The sequence below is a fragment of the Siphateles boraxobius genome, unplaced genomic scaffold (genome assembly GCF_051911475.1).
Source record: "Siphateles boraxobius isolate OS27281-9 unplaced genomic scaffold, OSU_SipBor_1 26, whole genome shotgun sequence".
Lineage (NCBI taxonomy): Eukaryota > Metazoa > Chordata > Actinopteri > Cypriniformes > Leuciscidae > Siphateles > Siphateles boraxobius.
In genome coordinates this window covers 3,050,821-3,064,315 of record NW_027508876.1, presented here as the reverse complement: position 1 = coordinate 3,064,315, position 13,495 = coordinate 3,050,821, and the positions used below count along the sequence as shown (strand labels likewise).

The 13,495-nt window shown below is 40.6% G+C and overlaps 1 long non-coding RNA gene across 1 annotated transcript; it reads right to left on the bottom strand.

Annotated features, from left to right (window-relative positions):
• Positions 1 to 5,523: 5,523 nt before the first annotated feature.
• On the bottom strand, positions 5,524 to 7,816 carry LOC143751440 (uncharacterized). Its single transcript, XR_013207215.1, has 2 exons — positions 7,588 to 7,816; positions 5,524 to 6,580 (listed from the first exon to the last, which is right to left on the bottom strand). It is a non-coding gene; the product is annotated as an uncharacterized LOC143751440 (long non-coding RNA).
• Between the last annotated feature and the right edge of the window lie 5,679 nt (positions 7,817 to 13,495).

Below are 13,495 nucleotides of genomic sequence, written 5' to 3'. Positions count from 1 at the left end.
CTGTCACCGTGGCTAGGAAGGCTTAGGAGGCTCTGGGTCTAAGACAAACTTGGGTCGGAGTCCCCGTCGTCCAGAAACTGCTGTTGCTTTGTTGAGCGAGAGCGGTGACGGACTTCAGCCACTGGGCAGGGCTGAGAGACAGCGGCTCCTTCTTATGGCGGCCCGAAGTAGAGCTTGATCGTTTAGGGAGGAAGTGACGTATAGCCTGCGACGCTTTCTGAGCCTCTGTTTAATGTTCCGCGAAAGCTTTGACTGCTGGGCCGAACAGACCGGCAGTGGAGATAAGGGAGTCCAGAAAAGCTGCCCTATCTGCATCCTTCATCTCTGTTAAATTTAACCAAAGATGACGTTCAAGCACCTTCAAGTACGCCATGCTCCTACCAATCGCCTGGGCGGTTGATTTGGTGGCCCACAGAACCAGCTCTGTGGCACTGCGCAGGTCTCTGAAAGCTTCCGGTTCAGGTCCAGACTCATCCATCGAGCGTAGAAGTTTGGCCTAAAAAACCTGGAGGACAGCCATAGTGTGAAGCGCCGAAGCAGCTTGACCAGCGGAGGCGTAAGCCTGGCCAGCGAGACCTGAAGTGGTACGCCAAGGCTTAGACTGGTGAGTCGCTTTAGCTTTCTACCCCATAGCTGTGGGCGGGCAGATGTGGGCGGCCACTGTTTCTTCGAGGGGGGGAATTCTCTCATATCCTTTCTCCACAGCGCCGTCGACAGTTGAGAGCGTTGAGGAGGTGGAGGGTTTGAGACGAGCTGAATGCGGCACTTTCCAACACTTCGATGGCTCGTCATGTACCCCAGGAAAGAAAGGGGTGGGCCTCTGCTGAGGGGCCTGTCGGCGCCCCTGCAGGAACCATTCGTCTGGTCTGCTTCGTGTGGGTTCCTCTGGTGAAGACCACTCAAGCCCGAGGTCTTCTACGGACTTAGTCATCACGCGGAGAATTTCAGCGTCAAGGTTTGATCTCACGCCGCTGGCGCTAGCTTGTGTTGAGGGTGTGGGGTCGTTCATGGAGCCCGCCTACCCCGGCATTCGGATGCAGCAAGTGAAAGGCTGTCATCCTTCTCTTCTTCCTCATCCGATCCGCCAAAAGAGACGACACCGGTTGCTCGCTGAGATGGGCACTGGTCTGCCTGTGTGAACAGAACCAGTTAGGGGGTTTCCCTGGGTGAGAGTGAGGCATGCAGGGACTGGGCCGGCATGTGCTCGCTCGCATCTGTCCGCTCTGGCATTCTTTGTCCACGGCGCTTCTTCTTGCGCGGCCCGAGCAAAGGAAAAGCGGAAGGCGCGGGATTGTCCCAGACAGGAAGCGCACAGGATGTTACGATCCGTGCCGAAGAGAGGACATCTGCACGAGGTGCAGGTGTCTTGAGGCATTTGCAACAATGCTTGGAAACTTGCTCTTTTAGAAAGTGAAATGCTTTTTAATGCACCATATATGCACGCCGAATGGCACAGCAAAACAGCGAGTTGAAGGCGGTGTCCAGTCAAAAACCAGTAAGCTGGCATCCTCAAACTGCTTAGCAGGTCGCTCTGTCCTGCTGAAGGCTTTTTGACGGTGGTGAAGGCTTCTCAAACCGGAGGTCAGCGAAGTGTGACTTGCTGAAGGAGATTAAATCTGAATTCTATGGCAAAAATGGGGGCTTATATAGCTGTAGCCACACCCATACTGGTCGCTCTGATTGGTTTGCGCATTTTCAGTCTGTTTATTTATTTATTTATTGAGGTATGTGATGAAAGAGAGCAGTAGCTTTTGTCCCTCAAATCTCTGATCCTTTAAATTTAAAACAACAGCTCCAAAGAATTTGAGGTTGTGCTGTCATAGGGTGACCATGATGTCCCAGGTTTCCGGAGAAGGATAGAGTTTTTTGGGGTCCTGACCCCATGTCAAAACAACACACAAATATACAGATTTTTTATTATAGCAGAACTTTTCTTTTTTAAGCGAGTTGTAAATGCTGTATACAGCATAGTGTGAAAATTATAATATTAGATACAATTAAAACGTTTAAATACAGCTTTATTTCTCATTATTTTGTCTTATTTTTGTAATAATACTTTTGTATGTGTTTTTGTAAAGTCATACATTTGTTATAATATTATACCATTATGATCCACACTATGAAAAGAAAAAAATCACAATATACTAAAAACTTGGGTGTATCAGGAATTTCAACTTAAATTATAAACTGACTTAAATTAGTTGAATCTTTGAACTTATAAAAAAGGTTGAAAATTGTAAACCTTAAAAAGTAATGTAAAAACATGTTGTCATGACTTATTGATCATAATTTATTGCTAATTTCAATGGTTTTATTTACCATTTTTCTGTTTGTTTTTTTGTTGTAAATTGTATTAAAATTAGTTGGATTAAAACATCATAATAATTCTTAATTTTAATAGCATGAAACCCACAAAAAAACATACAAAAATGTATTGTCTTATTTATTTTCATAGATTATAAAAAAGTGAGATTTAAATTATATTTTGACAACTGACCTAGGAAATGTCCCTTGTTTTAATTTCAGAAATCTGTTCATTTTAGCTGTGGATGAAGCTATACTTTCCCTTTGTTCGGAGTCAGACTAATACACCTTGGTTTGGCATTTTCTCTACATGGTATCTAGAAGATAACTCTGCAGTGACCACAGGAGTGCAGACTTTGAGCAAACACATAGCCGTAATAAGTGGAGAAACGGTCCAAAAATTGTGATCAGGTTGTCGGATCACCTGGGTTGAGTCCAAGGCTATGTTGAAATCACCCCTATACCCACACTATTTAAGGGGAAAAGAATTTGTTTGTATCCAAAACCAATTCAATTCCATAATGAACCTAAGAAACGAGTGTAAAATCAATGTACACTGAATGGCTTGCCGCTAGACTAGAGAACATCCATGGTCCACCCACTGAATTCGCTCACTCATTTTCATTCAGCAGACTATTAGTGGAGTCATGTAGGGAACAGTGAATAAGGGTATAGGAGGTGATTTTAGATACAGCCCGAGACTCCTGTGTCTGACTACAAAACAGTTTGACCAAACTGTTATAAAGACCAAGACTCAGCACAAACATGTAATGTAGAGGGGGAAAAAAAACAGCTCAAATTTTAAATATAATTTTGTTTTTAGGCTTAGATTCATGCTGGTTTAAACCAGCTATTCTCAACTGTTAGCGGCCCAAAAATGGATCACAGGTCTGTTCTGATAGAACAGACGGGAATATACTTAAACACGACCCAGGATATTTACTTGCAACATGATTTGTGCACTCAAGAATGCTGTCCAGCGGCCTACAATTTTTAACTATGCTTTAACTATTACCACCTTAGATACAATAGGTTGTATTTAACTATGACTCGCATTCGGAGGATGTAATGTTTGCCTGTCCTATAACTTTTCTATATAATGAGGTCAGAGAGCATTCTGTTCGTGAACAGGCACAGTGTGGACTCAAGGTTAAACCCGTCTGGCAAAAAATTCTCTCCACTCAGTAAAGTAGGCTAAAAATCATCCTTGCTGGTGCTGAAAATGTAGGCAATGGCAACTTAATCTAGTGTATTAAATTGTTACAATCTGTCCCTGTTTTAGTCCAAAACACAAGTCGCACTTCACTTCCTGGATGACAGTATCCTTACGAAAAATTAGTTTACTTAAAGGAGAACTCCGGGCAATTTTTAAGTTAATCTTGATCGTTAGACCTTTGTGAGTACTGACTATAGAAAAAAAAACGAAACGAAACGCGTAGTACTACGGGAGCTTGCACATCAAGTTGAAGTACAACTAGCAACAACTGCAGAATCTCGAGGTCATGAAAAGGAAGACGATGAAAATTGAAGCTCTTATATTTTCGCATTCTGTTGCCACAATTCGGAAAGGCACGAACACGAACCATTTCTTCTTCACTTATAAGCAACTCTGATCTTAACTCGTCGCACATGATCAACGCTCCTACCACCTGGACACTGTTTACCTTTTCCGGCTACAGCACGGGACTGCAGCGCGAGACTACAGCTTGCCGTCTAAAAGACTATTTAGGTGAGTTGAAACAATGGCTAAGTTGCTAAACGCATCTTGTTCACATGTAGGGTCCCTGTTCATGTTGGACAGACATTTTAATTGCATTTTGTGTCTGTTAAGAGGCTCAAAAACGCTCTTTATGTCCATGCCCCCATAGCTGCCGTTTTAGCTGGGTGGGAGCTCTGGGCATTCGCGGTCACAGCTCCGAGTAGCAAGCACCAATCCGGTTCGTTCTATAGACAGTACTCACAAAGGTCTAACGATCAAGATTAACTTAAAATTTGCCCGGAGTTCTCCTTTAAGTGTGCTATTAGTATATTTCTTTAAAAAAAAATGTTATGTACCTCTAAGAAATATATGTACTTCTCAGAAATATACTTCAGTATACCTATATTTTTATTTAATCTTTTGATCGAGATCTACTTATATGGAATTACTTTTGTGCCAATAATAATGAACGTAACTTTTCAAGAAACTGATGAAAATATAAATTGAAACTGAAAAAAATATCTTTGAAACTGAAAAAGAATAAATCGCGGGCACATTTTTTTTACTTCGTTCTTAATACACGGCATGTTTTGATAACTATTTCTCATATTTCGTTCGCTGATCTGAACTTACAAATGCGCTTCCAGAATTTTCAGTTACGCTTCTGAAGTTTTCGTTTACGCTCCCTGAGTTTTCGTTCGCAGTTCTGACACATTATCTCTCGTGGGGGCGGGGCTAGTAGCAGTGTGTTCTCATTGGCTTCTGAGTTTTTGATTGACAGCTTCGTGACCTGGAAGTGAAGACGTCAGTGTTGTGTTTACATGTTTGTATGTGAGCGTCTGTAAGCGCAGCTTTCTATTTCATTTTACTGATATTAAGTTATGTTTGATTTTTAATTTTATCTGTATTTACCTGCTGCTACTACTTTGTCGACAGAAGCTTTTAGGTGTGCAAGAGATCTATTGAGTCTATTCACTATTCAGGTGTAATTGTACATTAAAATAGGCCTACTGTATAATACTGAAAATATTGTATAGTGTCCAATGTTTTCGGAGAATATTTGTTTATTTCTGATGATTCTTTTGCATGTTAGGCTCTGATTAGGTTGAGCTGTTACAATTTAAAAATAATACTAGCATAGTGTGTGATATTCAGCCGTCAAGAAGAAAGTTTCACTTCAACCAGGTAATCAAGGTTGGCAACCATATCCATCACATTACTCATTGTCAGCATATGCATTTACACCATCAACATTAATGATCACTTACATAAGAGGAATTTAAACAATATAAAAATTACAATCGTGGCCTGTTGTCAAATGATACAGACCTCAAAGGGCATTTCATTACATATGTCACACAAAGAATGTTTTTTATCATGCTGATAATTTTATTTAGTTATTTAATTTAGTTAATATTATCTTCTAACATTTAAAATTTTAAATTAAAATTTTAACAATCATCAACAGTTTCAATTGTGATTTATACAACCAGTTAAATGAAAGTAATTACAAATATGAATTCAAATAAATGTACATTCTTTATTGTCAATACGGCATATACACAAGTATCAAAGTGAAAGTCTTGGATGCAATAATGTTGTGACAGGAAAGACCAGAATCCACAAAACATTACCTGCATACTATACATGTAATGCACAGTATTATCATGATATACATTACTATACAAAATGCACAATTACAAATACAGAATACATATTTAAAATTCATATACATTTTAAATGATGCTATGATCCTTTGAACAGTTCCTGTTATAGTAAAAGTAACAAAGCAGTGACTGGGTGGGTACAAGGATAGTCCGCCCAAAAAATGAGAATTCTCTCATCATTTACTCACTTCATGCCATCTCAGATGTATATGACTTTCTTTCTTCACATAAACATAAACAAAGATTTTTAAGGAAATAATCCATCTCTGTGAGTCCATATAATACAAGTGGATTGTAATTCATGTACATATGACAGTTGGTCGGAAGTGAGTTTTAATAGTTTTAAACGGTTTACAATTTACATTATTAGTATTTTTCTTGTCTAGCCTATTGTTTCACTCCAGAAGGCATTGATTCATCCACTGAGGTCGCATGGACATCACGGTCACTGTGTGTGGTTTTTAAAGCATCTTTAGGACTCGCAGAGATGGATTACTTTCCTTTAAATCTTAATTCGTGTTTATCCGTAGAAAGAAAGTAAAATGCATCTGGGAAAGCATGAGGGTGAGTAAAATAAGTGAGAATTGTATTTTTGGGTGAACTATCCCCTTAACATTCATATGCTGTTGGTATGCTAATCCATGATCAGCATAAACTAATATAAATCAAGTGCAACCTCTTGTGTACTTGTGAACTGTGTTTGTTTTGATCTAGAGGAAATTAAAATATTTGCTATTTTATAAAAACAAAATAAATCAGGTGTCTGAAGATCAAGATCCCAGTCGTTCAAATGTGATGTGTCTGAACAAAGTAAGATTATTGTCTGATGTGGACAGTGTATCTCTGGTACTATCACTCCATCCTCTGTGTCAGCATCAGAATTTTGTTTATGGAAAAGTTGCTCAACTCCCTGGAAAATGAGAAAGGAAACATATTATAATCAATACAAACTGATTTGAACTCCCACATACAGTAACAAGTTGAAGACTTAAAATATTTATTTCAAACAAATTATATAAATGTTTTAAGGGATTTTACAGTACTAAATATTTACATCTGAGTCATGCACCATTTATCATCTGTAATACTGTTGTGTAACCAGTAGATGGCTGTTATAGCCCTATATATAAACATATATCCATGGCTGTGTATTCCCTAGTTGCTGGATGTTTTCAGTCATAATTACTTGCATGTATTAAGTTTTGAATTTGGACATATATTTATTATTAAAGAGTATTAAAGATTAAACATTTTTCTCAGAAATGTTAATTTGAAGTGAACATTTTTGCATTATTATTAGTCAAATATGGACACAGAAAAAGCATTTTGTTACTCATACTAGCTACGTATAATAGCTTTATCAGTCATCTTTATCACACAAAAGTAATCAGAATAAATATTGTGACCAGGGTGATACTTCAAAATAATTGTGTGTTTACATATCATGAACAGAGACGTGGTCTGAGTTCAAAAACTCTGCATCACATATTCATCAGAAATTGAGAAATTCAGGTTTAAATAGCTTTATTGGCATGGTAAAAAAAGGCTTTACATTGCCAAGGTTGAATCAGGCAGTGATTGACAGCGCTCTGGTCCAATGGCATCGGTCATTGTCTGATACAGTACTTTTTGTACTGTAGGCTACACAGTACAGATACTGTACAGTACTGTAGCCCAATGTTTTTTGGGGTGGCTGGGAGGAATATTATCTAATCGAAGCAACTATGATCTAATCTAAGACATAATCGTATGTAGATAAACAAGTCATGTAATGATTGGGCTAACAGTTGAATCAAGACAACACTGTATAATGTTATGGGCTCACTGAGCTCTAAAATGCCTCACCACCTTAAAAAGCAAGTACTGTATTATAAATAGTATTAGTATTGTATATATATTAAAAAAAAAAAGACTTACCACGAGTATCCAGTATCCTGATAGTGACGATGACTAATGATAATGATATCATTCGTCTGTAGGCTACTATTCCTTCTATAAGAAATCATCTCAACAATATAGTGTACCAGCAAATAAATACACAAACTTAATATCAGTAAAATGAAATAGAAAGCTGCGCTTACAGACGCTCACATTCAAACATGTAAACACAACACTGACGTCTTCACTTCCAGGTCACGAAGCTGTCAATCAAAAACTCAGAAGCCAATGAGAACACACTGCTACTAGCCCCGCCCCCACGAGAGATATGTGTCAGAACTGCGAACGAAAACTCAGGGAGCGTAAACGAAAACTTCAGAAGCGTAACTGAAAATTCTGGAAGCGCATTTGTAAGTTCAGATCAGCGAACGAAATATGAGAAATAGTTAGCAAAACATGCCGTGTATTAAGAACGAAGTAAAAAAATGTGCCCGCGATTTATTCTTTTTCAGTTTCAAAGATATTTTTTTCAGTTTCAATTTATATTTTCATCAGTTTCTTGAAAAGTTACGTTCATTATTATTGGCACAAAAGTAATAAAAGTGGTTTGAATTTTTTTCAGAATTTTCCAGCAATCCATGTTTTTAGTGATATACAGTAGGGGGTGCCATTACGCATCTTCTGAAATAGTACAGAATCTCAGGATCAAAACACAGGTGAAGGAGAAGCAGAAACAAGCGATATGCTGCGTCTCAATTCGCCTACTTATACTACACCCTAAAAGTATATACTCTTTTTTTAAAGAAAAAGTACATACTTTTGAGTTGTTGTATTTATATTTTCCCTAAATGACTAATAATTCCATCACTCATCTCCATAACCTTTACAAATCGAAAAGATTTGGCATTACCTTCAGGTTATGAGCGCAGTCCACTGGTTAGAAATTTCTGGGGGAGTCCATGCCAAACTCAGTCTGGATTCGGGTGCTCTTGAGGCTCAATGGGATTATTATACAGGTTCAAATAATAGGTATGAAGAAAATTTACTCTGAGACTTATTTTAGAGAGGTTTACGATTCACCACATTCAATGGTTTCGGTTTAATAACAAAGTACAGAATAAAAAATCTGCATAAAAAAAAAGACACACACGAGAAGTCGTCACCACGAAGTCACTGTCAAAAGTTTCACATTTTATACTCTTCAGAGTTACAGGGTTTCTTCTAAGTACAGCATTTGGCATAACATAAATACAGCATTCAGCAAATCAACCAGTTTAGGCTCCTTGGTGTTCCTAGAATGGTGTATACAAGTTCCTCTTTTTCTGGTCCCTTGTAGATGCAAGCCTGTTGACATAACTGAACATTTGCTGAGCTCTTCTTGCCTGCAGCAACGGTTTTTCACACTTTCAACAATTTTCACAGCAAAGCAAATGCTATATACTGTATGTTTTGGTCTTCACTCTGACCTATATGCACTAAAAGCTATAACGAACGTTTGCAGTTTTGCAAGCTCTATTTTGTTTTTATTTACAGCAAATGTATGTATATCAACACTGTAGAAAATTACGGGGTTGCATGTTGATTCCATCTCTAACAGTGTTAATGTTTCTCTTTTTTCAGTAAAAAGAAGATCAACTCTCTCTGTTAGTTTTTATTTTTCATATTTTAAACAAATTTCTTCACAATGCTTTTCCCCAATTAACTGTTTTATAAGTTTCATCAATCTTTTATTTAATCTTTCTTGTTGCCTAATTATTTGCATCATCCTCTCTCTTTCTTTGGGGATGATTTTCTTCTTATGAGGATTTTCTCTTCCTCCATCTTCGTTCCTTCTTGCCCTCCTTCTTTGCTTTTTTGTCTTGTTTCCTTTGCAGATTTTCTACAATCAAATCATTAATAAAAAGTTCAATTTTTTTAAATTTTTTGTTTCTTTGTCTAGAGAGTTTATCATGGAAGTACACCTTTTGGGGTCAAATGACCCAACAGAGTGCATAGCAGAAGAGTAGACAAGCTTACTAGACATACTATCATGTTATAAAATAGCGTATTTAACAGTTGCTCTCTGTCGCTTAGTTACACAAATCCTGTCATGTAAACTGACCTGTCAATGATCTGGGCCATGCAAGGGACATGGCATCCAGACCGAGGAGGGCTGGAGAAGTCAGTGAGATGCAAACGGGGCATTGCACTGTTTCTTGTGCGAAGAGGTCCATCTTTGCTTCCTAAAATCTGCCTAGATCTGACTGACCACATCGGGATGGAGCTTCCAATCCCCGTGAGTGACCTCCTGTCTGTACTGTGGTAGATTTCCCCCAACACACCTGATTTAAGGTAAACCGAGTGTCCCAGACACCTATGAATTTATACTTTACTAAGCGTACTTCAATACCTTTTTAAGTCAGCTGATGTTTCAACCTTTTTGAACACTATCAATCAGGAATAAGGTCTCTAGTGCTCTACTAAACAGTTTCAATTGAGAATGGAAGTAAGATCTCTGTATAACCTGCTGCACAGCAGTAATACAGACTCCAAACAATGCCTTTGAAAATACTTTAATCGTGGCCGGAGGATCTCGAATAGGAATAGGATAGGAATATAGAATAGGAGCATGGCAAAGGTGACATGATTCATTACATAATTTTTCTACAAATTCTTTTTTGTTCTTCAATCTGTGTTGAGCAAAAATTCGATTAATTCATTACTGTAGGAAAGGAAGAATTTTCTAAACTCGTTAAATCATTTAAATCGACAACATGTATGTTAGACCCTATACCGACTAAGCTATTGAAAGAGATGCCTCCAGAGGTCATAGATCCTCTTCTTAATATCATTAATTCATCTTTGTCATTGTCACGTTTCAGTATGTTTGAGTTTTGTTTTGTGATCTTGGTTTCCCCTGTGTTTGTGATTTTGGTTCAGTCCTGTTAGTTTTCCCGCTCTGTCTGATTAGTTATTCCCGTCACCTGTGTTCTGTTTATTATCATATTAGTCCCTGTTCATTTAAGCCTTGTGTTCTCCCTCAGTGTTTGTTGGTCGTCGTCGATGTAAGGTTGTGTGTTTTTGAAGTCCTGGAGTTTCCTTTGTTTCTGTCTGTTCCTGTATGTTTAGTTTGTAAATAAATCAACTATACTTCAGTTCCCGTGTCCTCGTCTTCGGCATCCTGCAACAACCCTGACAGAACGACCAACCCTACAAAAACCGAGCCAAAAAAAATGAGCCAAAGGAGGAAGAACAAAAAGGTGAAACCATTTCACACACCAATCCTCTTTCAAGGTGAGCGCTCATTAGAAGAGTATGCGGGGCGTTACCTAGAGCTCTATGATGATGTGACGTTGGATGAAGAGGAACTGAAGCAGAGTTTCTGGGGTGGTCTGAAGGACCCGCTAGCCCAGATAATTCTGGTGAAGGACCTCAATATGTCCTTTTATGAGTTTGTGGATCACACGCTATGGGCGTGTGGATCCAACTACCTCGTAGAAGATCTCCCACTCCAATCAGTTCCAAGCCCGCCAGAACCGGAGCCAGTGTCTGCTGTTCCAGAGGCAGTCTTCGAGCAAGAGCCGGAGCCAGTCTTCGAGCCAGAGCCTGAACCCATCGCCTGCCTGCCTGAACACACCACACGTGAGTCCACACGAGAAGACACAGCGCTGATTGTGATGTGTGCGGCGATTCTGTGTGTGTGGGCTACACGCACATCAGCTCTGGCCCATGAGTCCAGTTCCGAGTCCCATGATGTGCTGGCCCCGTCCAGTTCCGAGTCCCATGATGTTCTGGCCCCGTCCAGTTCCGAGTCCCATGATGTGCTGGCCCCGTCCAGTTCCGCGCCAGAGCCCGTTGATCCTGTGCCAGAGCCCGATGATCCTGCACCAGAGCCCGTTGATCCTGCACCAGAGCCTACTGATCCTGCACCAGATGCACCAGAGCCCACTGATCCTGCACCAGAGCCCACTGATCCTGCACCAGATGCACCAGAGCCCACTGATCCTGCATCAGAGCCCACTGATCCTGCGCCAGTCCTGTCCGGCCCAGAGTTTCCTTTACCGCTGGTCCTGCCCAGCCCAAGACCCTCGTTGCTGCCGGATCCCCCCTTTCCTGTCAATTTCTCCATTAAAATTTTGGGGGGGCGGCCACCCGAAGGGTCCTCACCGCCATGGCCAGCCGAGGGGTCCTCACCGCCATGGCCGCCCGAAGGGTCAGCTCCACCATGGACACCCGAGGGTCCGACAGCTCCGCCCTGGACGCCCGAGGGTCCGACAGCTCCGCCCTGGACGCCCGAGGGTCCGACAGCTCCGCCCTGGACGCCCGAGGGTCCGACAGCTCCGCCCTGGCCACGCTCACAGCCGGGTCCGACAGCTCCGCCCTGGCCACGCCCACAGCCTGCTCCGACAGCTCCGCCCTGGCCACGCCCACAGCCTGCTCCGACAGCTCCGCCCTGGCCACGCCCACAGCCTGCTCCACCCTGGCCACGCCCACAGCCTGCTCCGCCCTGGCCACGCCCACAGCCTGTTCCACCCCGGTTCCCCGAGCTACCAGCTCCGCCCTGGAGGCTTCCCGTCCCTGCACCACCATGCCCTCGTCAGCCTCAAGGGCGCCCACCCTCCCACCCCTTTGGATGTTATACGGCGCGAGGACGCGCCTTCGGGGAGAGGGGAGGTACTGTCACGTTTCAGTATGTTTGAGTTTTATTTTGTGATCTTGGTTTCCCCTGTGTTTGTGATTTTGGTTCGGTCCTGTTAGTTTTCCCGCTCTGTCTGATTAGTTATTCCCGTCACCTGTGTTCTGTTAATTATCATATTAGTCCCTGTTCATTTAAGTCGTCGATGTAAGGTTGTGTGTTTTTGAAGTCCTGGAGTTTCCTTTGTTTCTGTCTGTTCCTGTATGTTTAGTTTGTAAATAAATCAACTATACTTCAGTTCCCGTGTCCTCGTCTTCGGCATCCTGCAACAACCCTGACAGTCATTAGGATACGTACCAAAAACTTTTAAGCTGGCTATGATTAAACCGCTTGTTAAAAAAACGCAACTTGATCCTACAGAATTAGTAAATTACAGACCGATCTTGAATCTACCTTTTCTGTCAAAAATACTAGAAAAGGCAGTATCTTTTTTAGAAAGAAATGATATCTGCAATGATTTCCAGTCAAGATTTAGACCATACCATAGTACTGAGACAGCTCTCATTAGAGTCACAAATAATTTGCTCTTATCATCCGATCGTGGTTGTATCTCTCTATTAATGTTACTCGATCTTAGTGCTGCATTATTGACCACAACATTCTTTTAAATAGACTTGAAAATTATGTTAGCATTAGTGGAATTGCATTAGCATGGTTTAAATCATACTTTTCTGACCGTTATCAGTTTGTAGCAGTAAATTAAGAGATGTCTTATCGATCAAAAGTTCAGTATGGAGTACCACAAGGCTCAGTACCAGAAGCGTTGCTGTTCACTCTGTACATGCTACCCTTGGAATATATCATTAGGAAGCATGGCATTAGTTTTCACTGTTATGCTGATGATACTGAGCTCTATATTTCATCACGCCCTGACGAAACTTACCAATTTATAAAATTAACAGAATGCATAGCTGATATAGAAAACTGGATGACTAGTAAATTCTTACTACTCAACTCCTACTACTCTGTTTTTAAAAAACAGAGATTCTAAATATTGGATCAAAAACTTCCTCATGTAATAACCTAGAATACTGTCTAACACTTGATGGCTGCCCTGTCAAATCTTCGTCATCAGTTAGGAACCTGGGTGTGCTCTTTGATACTAATCTTTCATTTGAAAGTCATGTTTCTAGTTTCTGTAAAACCACATTCTTCCATCTTAATATATATATATAAATTACATGATTTGCTCTCAATGACAAATGTGGAACAATTAGTTCATGCGTTCAACAAGGCTAGATTATTGTAATGCTCTTATGGGTGTCAGGGATC